This window comes from Cryptotermes secundus, unplaced genomic scaffold (genome assembly GCF_002891405.2).
Source record: "Cryptotermes secundus unplaced genomic scaffold, Csec_1.0 scaffold6577, whole genome shotgun sequence".
Lineage (NCBI taxonomy): Eukaryota > Metazoa > Arthropoda > Insecta > Blattodea > Kalotermitidae > Cryptotermes > Cryptotermes secundus.
The window spans coordinates 2931-16799 of NW_019722489.1; positions in this window are offsets into that span (position 1 = coordinate 2931).

A 13869-nucleotide genomic window follows, 5' to 3' on the forward strand; every position below is an offset into this window, starting at 1 on the left:
TCTTCAATTTTGTCATGGTCCCTTGATCCATGGGCTGCAACAGAAATGTTGTGTAGATGTTTGCAAACCACAAAGAGTCGATACATCTTTATATTTTCCTTTTTTCCATTTAATTAAGGGCATTTTTTTAAATGATTTAAACAAGACACGGAAAGTGACGTATATTACGGCAGGCAGCAGCACATGCACACACGAAAATAAACAAGTGCAGACTAAAGCAGCAATATCTAAAACCTTAACGGAAACTGGAACTGCGCATGCGCTAGCCTCCCATTAACCGAATTTTGGTTTGCATTAAACGTGACCAGGTATCGTTGTACAATTCGCATTACATCACTCGAACTCGCATTAATCGCGGCCTCGCAACCGGACGTAAAACTGAATGTGAGACTCGGCGGTAGTCTCTGTGAAACTAGAACCGAACTCACTTCCCTAACTAATTAATTGCCACGTCCTTCTGATTGGGATCAAAGAATGAATGTAAATCAAAGAAACAAAATATATATATATAGACATGGGCTCTCACGGCTTAATGTTTCGGAAATAGGATCAGTTTCTGTAAATTGTGAGAGTGGCAGTACACAGAGAGTGTCGCAGGAGGAAAGTTCAATATTTTGGGAGGTCATAGTATCGATCATTGTAAAGAAAAAAGTGTATATGTACATATATGTCCTGTTCCGAACGGTTTCCGAGATAGGGCTATTTCACTGTAGAGTACACTACGCTGTGCAGACGAGCAACACGCCATGTCCTCACACGAGTTGCACCAAGATAGGGCTATTTCACTGTACAGTACACTGTGCAGACGAGCAACACGCCATGTCCTCACACGAGCTGCACCGAGATAGGGCTATTTCACTGTACAGTACACTGTACAGACGAGCAACACGCCATGTCCTCACACGAGCTGCACCGAGATAGGGCTATTTCACTGTACAGTACACTGTACAGACGAGCAACACGCCATGTCCTCACACGAGCTGCACCGAGATAGGGCTATTTCACTGTACAGTGCACTATACACTGTACAGACGAGCAACACGCCATGTCCTCACACGAGTTGCAAATTGCATTGATGTTGACGGTGGAATTTTCGGAAATGTATAGTAGTAGGTAAACTGTACCAACTTTGTCACTTGAACAATAAATACCGGTATTAGGAACAGTACGCAATCTCTCTTCCTTATCAACAATTTTGGAACTGTACAGTGAAATAACTCTATCTTGGAAACCGTTCGGAATAGGACACGTGTACATATATACTATTTACTTAGAACGGCCGACACTGTGACCTCCAAGAATATTGGCCTTTCCTCTTGGGACACTCTGTACGCTCCGCCTGAAGCTTCTTGTATTGTTACCTCCCGCTGATGATGTTTGACTTTCATTGAATATACGTCCCATTATTTAAAACTGAATTAAGGACTCTGTAAACATCTGGGCTATATAGGATCAACTGACGTAATGATTCATGAATGTGAAAGAATTTAGAAGAAGAAGAAGACCACGGCCTGATGGGCCTACTAACGCCGCATTCGTCTTCAGGCCTTGAGGACAACCACAGAAAGCCTAAGTGACGTGAGCCAGCTGGTATCCTAACTGAGATTTGAATCGAGCACCTCCCGAATACGTCTGTAGCATTACCACTACATCAAAGTCTTCGGTCTGAATCTTTGAAAAGTGGAGTGAATTACATTAAGTTCTTCCCTCTGTAAAATTGGGTTTTAGAAGATTAAGGCCCTTCTTTCACTCAGCTCAGAATTACACGATAAATTATGTGCCGAAAAGTTTCGAGGGTGTTCCAATAAAACTTTCCTACAAAAACCAACTTCAAAGTAATGCTCTGGCTCATAAAACGATACTGCAGCACGACGTGTAATCAATAATAAGAGTTCATAAAACCCACCTTAAAACATTTGCACTTAGCTCCAATACCATGTGCCATTTAACATCTTCATAAAACAAAGCGTTACCTACGCTAGTGAGAAGCTCAATATAAAAGGTAAAGCTATCCTTGTAACAGGCCATGGAGGCCCGTAGGGTTATGAGACATCGAGGCTCCCACATTTTCTGGATAATCGATTCACAGATAGCTGTGAGGTTGTCAACCTTACGCGCCGAACACCTTGAAGATTACTGGTACTCATTTATGTTAGAGGCTGAGTCGACCCCAGGGCCATATTGCGGCTGGAAGGTTTAGGTCAGTTGAAAATATCCAATGACTTAATCTGGAATCGAACCCGTGACTTTCCGGTTTGTAGCGTAGACTCTCAACCAACTACGATACCGCGTGCCCTCAATAAATGTAACATTCCGTAAATAAGCTCAATCTTATATTTCATTAGAAATTATTTTGTTAGTCAGTCATGCACACAGATGTTTTGCTTCAACGGCCAAATTGAGCAGGATCCTTGCACCTTCCACCTAATACTAGAAAAAAAAAATGCGGATTAGGAACTGCTATATACACGGTGTGTCCAGGATCCGTTAGGACTCCTTTTTTTCCCCCTCCAATGCCATCTGTTAGCGAGTTGTGGCGTTAACATTCTTGAAGTTTCAGCTGTGGCTGTCTATAACCTCAAAGCGCAAGCATTGCTGCATCATGTGTTCTGACCTTGAATGTAACAGTACTCTTTCGACGCTCGTCGGAAAATGGCGGTTGAACAGAGAGCCAACATCAAATTTTAAGTTAGGCAAAACAGCCGAAGGCCGGTCACGGTAGCCGAGCGGTCTAAGGCATGTACTGTCTTCGCTCGCTCGGAAACCGGAATCGTGGGTTCGAATACCACTCAGGGCATTGATGTTGTGTGCGTTTTTCTGTGTTTGTGTACAAGTAGAGGCCTTGCGATGAGCTGATCACCCGCCCAAGGAGTCCTACCGTATGTCTAAGATCTAGAAAACCGAAGTGAACGGAGAAGTTCATGGAGGTAGGCCTAGGCCCACTGGGGCTATTGTGCTAAGGAAAAAAACAGCCGGAGAAGCGTACGAAATGATGAAAAGTGTGTACAGTAGTCATTGTTTGAGTCGCTTGAACATTTTTTGATGGTATGCTGTATTTCGTGATGGCAGGGAGGACATTGAAGACGCTCCACGTGCATCAAAGCCGAGAACAAGTTGCACTGAAGAAAATGTGAAGAAAAAAAACGTGACCGAAATCCTTGCAGCAGACAGATGTGTTTCTGCAAGACTCGACTCATCGAGGAGCTTTTGGGAATACCAAAAAGTACTGTGCATCAAATTTTGACCGAGGATTCGGGAAAACGGAAGGTCTGTGCGCGGTTTGTACCGCACGCGCTGTCAGGCGATGAAAAACATGCCAGAGTGGAACACGGCAAAGACATGTTACGGTCGGCCAAAAGTGATACAAAATTTACACAATCGATTGTTACTGGTGACGAGACATGGTGTTTTCAATATGAGCCTCTCACAAAGCGGCAGAGTGGAGCGTGGTTGAGCCCAAAGAAGCCGAAACCAAAGGAAGTGTGCATGCAAAAGAGTCAAGTAAAGACACTGCTAACCGTTTTCTTCGATTCCAAAGGAATCATTCACAAGGAATTTCTGCCAGAAGGTCAAACAGTGAATTCTGATTATTATCTCAGAGTCCTCAACTGTTTATGGAAGAGAATTCTCCAAATTCGACCTGAATATCGAGAGCAAGGTTCCCGGTCGCTCCTCCACGACAATACCCCACCCCAAAAATCGAAGATCGTTTGCGATTTTTTTGCCAGAAAAGGGATCACAGTCCATGATCATCCTCCGTATTTGCCAGATTTGGCTCCTGCAGATTTCTGATTGTTCCCAAAAGTTAAGTTGGCGATGAAAGAAGACCGTCACGATAACATCCAGGACATCCAAATGGAATGTACTGCAGTTTTAAATGCGATTCCACAAAAGGAGTATAATGACTGTTTTCGAAAACTTTTCAGTCGATACCTGTTATGTATTGATTCAGAAGGAAACTATTTTGAATAAAGAGAGTGAAATTTTGAGACCAATTCATGTCTTGTATTTTTAATGAACACAGTCCTAACATAACCTGGACACACTGTATGTCGGATACTTTTTGGACAGAGTAGTATATCGAACCGTGGAAAATGTCCAACATAACATGCTAAAATTTTATTAAGTTGTATCCAAAAGGTGTTGTAACGTAGTTACTATAGGATTCTGACGATGGTGCATAACACACTGATATATTGGGTTTTTGGACTTTATCCATCGTCCTGGTCCATCGTCCAGTGATTGAGGCTAGCTCTTTCTAACGGACCCAACAGAATAGGTGTTTTCCTTCACCTGAGGACGGAAACAGATCCAGTTTCCGAAACGTCGTGTTTTTATTAGTTATCTTAAAAACCAGGACGATGGATAAAGTCCAAAAACCCAATATATCAGTGTGTTGTAACGTGTATACCCACTGCTAAGTAACGGCTCGGTAAACACATTCCCTTAACACATGCGCACGCAACAATAGGATATCCACTGCTAGGTAACGGACCAGTAAGCACGCAACTTTAACAATACAGGCTGTGTTTTCCGTGGGGCCCGTGCTGAGGGGTTATAAAGGGGCACAGAACGTCGCTTGAGAGACGCAGAGAACAGTAGTCGAGAATAGTCGAGTCGATACTTCGGAACTGGCCTCTGCAGAATAACAGCAAGAAAGAGTTAGGCTCTAACAAGAAGGCTTTCCATGAGATTTGGAGTGCTAGTGAGACTATGATGAATCCTTTGCCAGGATACGACCAGTGAAGACTGAGAACCCTAGTGCGTATTCAACGGTGAACTGTAATGTCTGTAGAATAGCCATAGCGCTGTAATTGCCTGTAATCCCGAACTGTGTGGATGTATTAGGTGCAAAAATTCCAATTCATCCAATCTAAACCCCCGATTATATTCACCCCTAGTCATGACAGTATACAATACCTGAAGGGGCTGAGGAAACCCATTAAAATCCCTACTCACTGTAGTCGATGTTCTAAACCAATTGCGGACCGGGGAGCTCCCGAATAAAAGCGAGAAACATTGCCGCTTGAGCTAGGGTGCTCTTTCGTCCACATCATAGACTGATCACTATGCCTAGTGAGGTGTCACGTCCCAAATCCACCATCGGTGCGACCATGTGCTCACCAGATACGTCTAAATTCATTCAAGTCTCAAGACGTGCAGCAACACAAGGCGAGAAATTGCTGAACAAAATGTGTACAGGTCAGACTGCATGCCACTTGCTGGGTGGTCACATGGCCACACCAGCATTTACATTGGTTACATTCTGTCACCAAAACCAGGTTGGACGTGGTGCGTTTTAACGTCAAAGTGACTTCTTACTGCTGCCCACGTATGCCATTTAAGCACTCAGTCAACAAAATGGGGGGGACACACAGTCGCTTCCACACAGAACTTATTTCCAGAGTTTCGGGATTCTGCACATTTTTGGTGCTTATAGACGGTGAATTTGAGAGGATACAGAAGAAAACGGAGGTAGCGTATTTCAGTGCAACTTGCAACCCGGGGATTAAATTGAAACGGCAGAAAAAAAAATATGAGTGCATCCCAACAGATTCAAACCCAGTGCCTCGCAAATTAAATTCCTGTGGATTACTTAAAAGAACTTCTACTTGCCACATTTAGCCTACTTTCTCTATTCTGAAATTACAAAAGTAGTTTATTGAGATCACCTTGCTGTCTACGTTATTATACGTAACTTCTCAATGCCTGAACTAGTCTTTTTGAAACTTGGTAAGTATATCAAGGCAACTGAACCCATGTCAATGGCATAATTCATAAAACCCTTCAATCAGTAGCACTAACTCTACAGCTCCTCAAATTTCTGAGGCAAACCCCTAATATTGCTTCCATGCCTGTATCAATCTTCATGAAAATTTGTAAGTATACCAGAAGCCATCTGAACGACGTGCGTCATAAATCCGTCCAATCAGTAATAACAACTTTGCAGTCTCTAAAATTTCTTAGGAAAAGACGTTAATGTTTCTTGAACGCCTCTACCAACGTTCACGAAACTTCGTACGTACATCACGTCACTTGAGACGATCTCAATGGTGAACTTCCTAAACAACTCCCATTGAGTAATACCTCCCAAACTGTATTGATTTATTGACTTCATCTTTCATGCAAACTAAAGTTTTCTTTCTACTTATGGTGACAGATACTCAAATGATACAGCAAGAGGAAAGTAGGCAATTCGTGAAATCTGGTCTCTCTCTCTCTCTCTGGGGGAAGAACGAGGATTGACGACTAGAGGATGGGCGCCTTCGTGGCGGCATATTTAAAAGAAAATCCCTATTCTGCCGTTGTCTGACCCAGGTACTTTATTGAGTTACAGACGAAATTTTTCATACCCGTCTTTTAAGTCATATTTACGTGCTGCAAACTTCGCCCGTGTAATGCTTTAGAGTGAAGACAACATATGAGAACATAATCCCTTTTTGCTCCACACTGAAACCGTACCACTGCTATGCAACCTATTTAAATGTAATTAATTTTATTAATTAAAAATTTAATTGTTCACAATCAGATGCAATGAACAAGTGCAGTGAGACATAGGTCTATTCTTGCATGTAAGAGTTAGCGTCTTCCCACACGTGCAGCAGAAAGAGGAAGACACCGTCGCGGGGTTCTTAGAAATTTTACTTGAAAGTGTAACAACGAAATCTTTGTGAATTCAATACTTGACAGCTTGTGCATGTCATAACTTAAAATAAGGGGGTTTTAATGACCCAAAATAAGCGTAACATTTGTCAAGATTCTGACAGAAAGTACGTTGGAGCTCAGAAACCTAAATTCTTTGCAAGTTTTAAACGGAGTGGAGGAATAGCTAATTAAGAGACTCCTATTTTTTTTAATGTGACCAATGACTAAAATTTAAGGGTGTGACAAAGCCGAGACGCTGATGGAACAAGGACTTGATGGTTCGAAGGGAAGTCAGTTGTCGAAGTCAGTCACACACCGGCCCTCGTAGAAATCAGACGTAAAAGTCACACACCGGAGCTTGTAGAAACAACATAAAAGTTACTGATTTTTAAGTTGTACTAAGAAGTGGCTCAACAAGTGTTTAATAATAATAATAGTAATAATAATAATATATCTAAACTTGATATGTGCTTTTGTAGTTTGTGTTCATTTCTTGCTTCTTCGANAAGTACGTTGGAGCTCAGAAACCTAAATTCTTTGCAAGTTTTAAACGGAGTGGAGGAATAGCTAATTAAGAGACTCCTATTTTTTTTAATGTGACCAATGACTAAAATTTAAGGGTGTGACAAAGCCGAGACGCTGATGGAACAAGGACTTGATGGTTCGAAGGGAAGTCAGTTGTCGAAGTCAGTCACACACCGGCCCTCGTAGAAATCAGACGTAAAAGTTACACGCCGGAGCTTGTAGAAACAACATAAAAGTTACTGATTTTTAAGTTGTACTAAGAAGTGGCTCAACAAGTGTTTAATAATAATAATAGTAATAATAATAATATATCTAAACTTGATATGTGCTTTTGTAGTTTGTGTTCATTTCTTGCTTCTTCGAGTTGTGGCCCGTTCAAGGCTCTGAGAAAAAATACCCTCAGCTCTACCAAACCAACAAACCTCACCTCTTTATAAATTAAATAACCTTGAGATAAAATTTAGAACAAGAAAGAAGTACCTACAAGCGCGACCAACGTGTGTGGACGAGACAAGATAACAATTGAGTTTAACAAAAGGAGGCAGTAAACAAAAGAGCGCAAAAAGTAAGGGAACAAAGGGGGACGGCTATAGCACAGCCGCGAAAATCTGGAGACGTGCTATCGAGGGCATTGCTTGCCAGACGCGCTGAGTTGCAGGAGATAAGGGAGACGTGCTATCGAGAGCATTGCTTGCCAGACGCGCTGAGTCGCAGGAGATGAAGAAGAAAAAGAAACGTCTCATTTCTCCTATGGAATTATGTGAATTTTGAATATGTTCGATGTTAGAGCCAGAAATAACTGCAATTGCATCAGGTTTATTGAAACTAGTCATTAGTCTTTTCCACATATGGCAACAGTGTCGCACTGATGATACTCCGTCCATCTTTACCATATTCCTTTTTAACGAGGATAAAGATGAACAATTACTCGACAGGGGTCTCAACCCGTGTTTTAGCTTGATATTTTGACGGTTTCAGACCCATGAATTTAACTAAGTAATGTGGCCCTTTGCAGACGAATCTCTGTCCTCCTACTGATGGCAGCAGAGACAACTTTCGAGATTTCGTCTGTGTCTGTGAAACAGAATTGCTGGGAGACATGGTCATCAGTTTCTTGCCTCATTAACATTCTTACTCCTTCCATTCTTCCAAGTTTATCTTCACTGATATTACTGACGCTACATGACCTTCGCAGTCAATCAGTGACTGTCATCAATTAGTGACATATTTTTGTATTTTTCTCTTTGCACAAGTTTTAGTGATCGTGTGATTTAGTACTTCGTACTGTCACTACGCTCTTGTTGACGCTTCGATCCTACAATCTATTTCTGTCGTCATGCCACTGTCATCAGATACGTGCAGCTATACGCAAAATATCACACTGTACATAATGATCAAGTTAAATTTCTTATTAAAACTAAGTTATAATTACAAATAAAACCGAAAATAAAATTAAAATTAACTTAGTGCCGTCTTTTTCCTACTCGTAATGTCACTGGTCTGAGTGACTATCGACGGGGGTTTAGATCGGACACTGGATAATGACCACTTATACACACAACTCTTAATTACAAGTAATTTATACTACCACCGCCATCTCCACAATTAAAAGATCACCACAGAAACCGCTAAGCTTTTCCGGCCTGCTATGTTTTCACTAGCCGTTTCCTGGTAACGGCCTCAAACAGTGGAGATTCTTGAGCTTCACGCGCTCAAGTCCTCATTCACAGACTCCTGTACAGAACTGACTTAATTGCTCCAACTCTCTTCCTTGTAACTCCTCCTCGTGGACCACGTACCGACAGTACCTCTATTGTCGTGCGTCGATTAACATGTTTACCGAGCCGTTACCTAGAAATTGGTATGGTATAAATTCCTATCTCACGTTCGTCACATTGGAAAGGCTCTACATGCTACAGTATCTTTAATTTTGTAGTTTTGCAGTTGTTCATTGGTCAACATTTCTTCCGCTCTTGTCGTTGGTTTCTTGAAATATGTACAATATCACTTTCTTAATTTGCTGAAATTGTTCTGGACGAAGGAAGCTTGAACTGCTTATGCATTACTTTTGTCTGATGTTTGTTGGTGCAGAACCTTTTGTCTTCTCGTCTGCTGTCCAAAAACATAAAAATTAGAATATACAAAACTATAATTTTGCCTGTGATTCTGTATGGTTGTGAAACTTGGTCTCTAACATTAAGGGAGGAACATAGACTGAGGGTGTTTGAGAAGAGGGTGTTGAGGAGAATATTTGGATCAAAGAGGGATGAAGTGACAGGAAGTTGGAGAAAACTGCATAATGAGGAGCTTCATAACTTGTACAGTTCTCCAAGTATAATTAGAATGATCAAGTCAAGGAGGATGAGATGGGCAGGGCACGTACCACGTAGAAGGAATGCTTATAGGATATTGGTGGGAAAGAGGCCACTGGGAAGACCAAGGCATAGGTAGGTGGACAATATGAGAATGGATCTTAGAGAGATAGGATGGGATGGTATTGATTGGATTGAACTGACTCAGCATAGGGACCAGTGGAGGGCTCTTTTTAACATGGTAATGAACCTTCGGGTTCCATAAAATGCTGGGAAATTCTTGAGTAGCTACAGAATTGGCGGCTCCTCCAGAAGGGCTCAGCTCCATGAGTAAGTAAGTAAGTAAGTGCATGGGTGAGACTGCTTGTGCTGTGTTGTGTGGGTACTTCATAGGCTGTATGTAGATGAGTGTAGGTTTATATCGTGCCACTAAATAAAGTCATAGCACTAGAGCAATACTAAAAGTGTTGCGTAAAGGAGGTCGGAAGGAGAAGGAGAAGGAGAAGGAGAAGGAGAAGGAATCTGTGTCACAGTCTGCAGCGGATAATGCAAGGAGTGGAACACTGTACGAATGAATATTCCGAGCGTAGCAGTAATTACAAATCCATTGCACATAAACTGTATCAAGATATATGCATTGTTTAAATCAAATAAAACAAAAAATAGCATCCCGTGCATCTAGTTTTTGTTCGTACTGTGACATGTAGATCCATTGGTAGGCAACGATACCTAATAGACAACAATACAACAGCCGTTGCCAAGTAATGGCTCTGAAAATAATGGCCGTTGCTAGGCACTGGCTGAGTAGGGATCACATGGGCACTCCAACAGACACGAACAACAATTACACTGCAGCAGAACAGCGGTGTTTTCTACGCTGTCAGTGCCAAGATGTTATAAGCACGACAAATTCGGAATTCAGTGAAGTGAAGACTTGGATGGTGAGTTAGCTAGTTAGTTACTTAGTTAGTTAGAGGACAGCCGGGATTCAGGCGTTGTGCGCTGTTGCTGTGAGAAGCTAGTAACTGAGGCCGGGGATAGTTCAGGAACATCCGCCGTTGGAAGTGGCCAGTGAAGACATGAGTACGGACGCTAGTGTGTGTATGTATGTGTAATAGTCACGGGCTCTATCGAAGAGTCGGCTGACCGACATGTTCCGGCCTTATATGGCCTTTTCAGGGCAACCAATTTTAAAACGAAACTTTACATGCACTGCTTAAAATAGCGAATTATTCAAAACAGATCTATATACAAGGTACTTAAGACACTAAAAAGCGGCACAATATGAGCCAGCAGAGTGTGAATGTAAATTCTGTACGGCGTATTATGCAATAGAATGTGACAGGACGTAGGATTACCATCCCGCAATAGTAAACAGAGCCATCTGAAGCGGTGATTCTTTTTGCGAACCTAAGGAAGCTAGCAGAATCGGTAAGGCAGGTCGCGGGTTGGTAGAGACAACTGGCATCCCGCACAGATCCAGATGAGGTGACACAAACATCCCACGCCCCGTGCAGGGTTCTGTACTTATTAGTAAATTGATTTTAACTTTCTGGTACGTAACAGGAGCACTTTGAAAGTAATCACCCAGAGAACCGAGCCACTGGGTAGAAAGTTGAGACCGATCATAGATGTCGCGAGCACAGCCCTCGGAAAACTAGAAATAGTGGTATGCCTGTGGCCTACTCGGGACGAACCGCCTTAAGGAGGGAGAAATGTGCCATGCAGAGGGCGAAATAAGAAACTATACAACTGCCGTTTCTAGGTAACGGCTCAGCAAATAAGCTTATATTTCCACAACAAAAAAATGCACTGCAACAGAGGAACGGTGTTTCCTACGCGGTCCATGCCAAGACAAATGAAGACTCAGTTAACGGAGCCAGAAGGCTCTTAGAGCAATCAGATAATAACATATGGTCCTGTGGGGCTCGGAACCAAGAATCACTGTGCTGACGATGACCAACAGCAATTCAACAGTCAGTCATTTATTGAGTGAGGTAGTGAAGAGCGAGAGACAGATAACCTTTGGTGTCAACTGTTGTGTGCTGTTGCTGCCGGAAGCCGGTAGCTGAGGCACGAGAACGGTTCGGGGACCCAAAGGATGGGGAACGTTCGCCGTTGAAATCCGTTACCACACAACGACTGGTTAAGATACAGCAGGCTGAGAAGACTTCAGTGTAAGCTGTAGTGAGCTGTGAAGGGTGTGAATTAGTGAAACGGTTATACTTACTTGTAGTCACGGATCTAATCGATCCGACTACCAATCCAAACCACGTCTGTAGTCACTCGATCACGTGACAATATTTTCCTCACGTCTATGCCTATATCTCGCAACTTTCTCCGATTATAATTCTGTACGCATTTTTGTCTCCTCCATATGTAATAATTATCTAACAACTCATTCTCCTTGATTTTACTATTATAATGGTAAAAGGAACCATTCATAACCAGCACAATACTCTAAATGGTATGCTCTGTCTCTACAATGAAGCATAATTTCACTGACTGACAGTGGCGAAGTTTCCTTATGCATCTGAAAATAGTAATAACGACATTGCTTGTCAGTGGGTTTTCAGATGCCACACACGTGCCATGTGCTGTATGATGCTAAGCATGCAATGTGTTGTAACCTTCCAAGCCTCTCTCTGTGACATGACAACACTGAACCATTAGGGAATCTCTCGTTTAAATTACTGATAAGCGCGTCACCAGAATAGTTGGAGGAGAAAAGCACGGGGACGCATGCGTCATGTAACTATGCGCCTGCCTCATGTGATGATGGGAAACTAGGTATGAAAATGCCCAGTCAGAATAAAGTTGACGTGGTAAATACTGAGTCGTACAACAGAAGATATTTTTCAAGCTGATTACACTAGCAAGAAACAGAGAGCAGTAAAGAATATTAACTTCTTTAAATCGACTTTGATAAACCGTTTAGAAACTTGGACACAAAGAACCTTCCATGACGCCATCGCAGTCCGCTAGCCAGCTGCTCACTCTGGTTCCTCGCTCTCAGACTTCTCTACCCTGAAAATGGAGGCGATACGTTCCTCTGAAACGTAGGTTCACACAAGATATACACGATGCCACATCCTAGAGGACGGCATTCTTCAGAGTGACCACTGTAAAAACCTCTAATCCTACATCTTAATATTGTCCATCCACCTACGTCTTGGTCTTCCTAGTTGTTTCTTTCCTTCTGACTTTCCTATCAATATCCCATATGTATTCACCTTCTCCCCAATTCGTGCTGCATGCCATTCCCAGCTCATCCTCCTTGAAAAGGAGCATCTAAGAGTGAAATTTTGGGGTGTTACTTTTCCGGTAAGTTTTTGTAGTTGCGACGGGGGATTGTCCAATAAATCGATTCATCAAACTCGAGAACACATTAATTACTTGTCGCGTTACAGGGATACTTGAAAATATAAAAAAATAATACGAAATATCGTCATGACGTGTTCATTATAGAAAGCTGAAGAAATTATGAGGGAGGTTTACGGAAATAGCAGCCCTCATCCGCCTTTGTCTGAAACAAGAGCAAGCTGCGGAAATCCACTCATGTCTCAGGATATTAATTCTATATTCTCCGGACATTTGCTTCATCAAATTGCTTGTGTGTACTCCCGGTATTATGCATTAGCTATCTCAGTACCTATAACAGCGAACATCTAAATGGAGCTATCCGTATTTCGTCATAATGTTGGAAGATAATATTAAGCGTCATATAATTCTGAATGCTACATATTTAAATTGTCGGAAGTATATAAAATTTCAATGTAACATTTCAATATATTCTCACGTACATTAGTGAATATAGACGGATTTGGATTGAAGGACTGCATACACACAACTCGGGACTACAGGAAATACAGCGCTACCGCTGATCTACACACTTTGCAGTTCACCGTTGCACACGCACTAGGGCTCTCAGTCTTCAATGGTCGTATCCAGGCAACGGATTTTAACAGTTCCACTGTCACTTAAAATCACACATGAAGTCTGCTTTGCACAGCCTAATTCCTTTCTTGCCATTTCTCTGCAACTGCCGATTCCGAAGACTTGACTCAGTTCACTTCCTCTGCTCCCAAACTCATATCCCGGCAGGCTGGCGTCTCGAAACTCCGCTCTACTCTTCTTTATAGCCACTTTGCACGGACCATGCAGAAAACACAGCCTCTCTACTTTTGGGAAGGCGTGCTTACAGCGCCGTTGTATAGCAACACAAGTTACTCGGTTGGTGCTTGCGTATTCGTTGCCGCGGGAATTTGTTTACCGAATCGTTTCCTAGGAATGAACGCCTATTCTAACTTCACTATTCCGGCTTTCGGGCGTCATGTCACAATATTAATTAGATAAACAGTACTGAAATTTGCATTAATTAGTCATA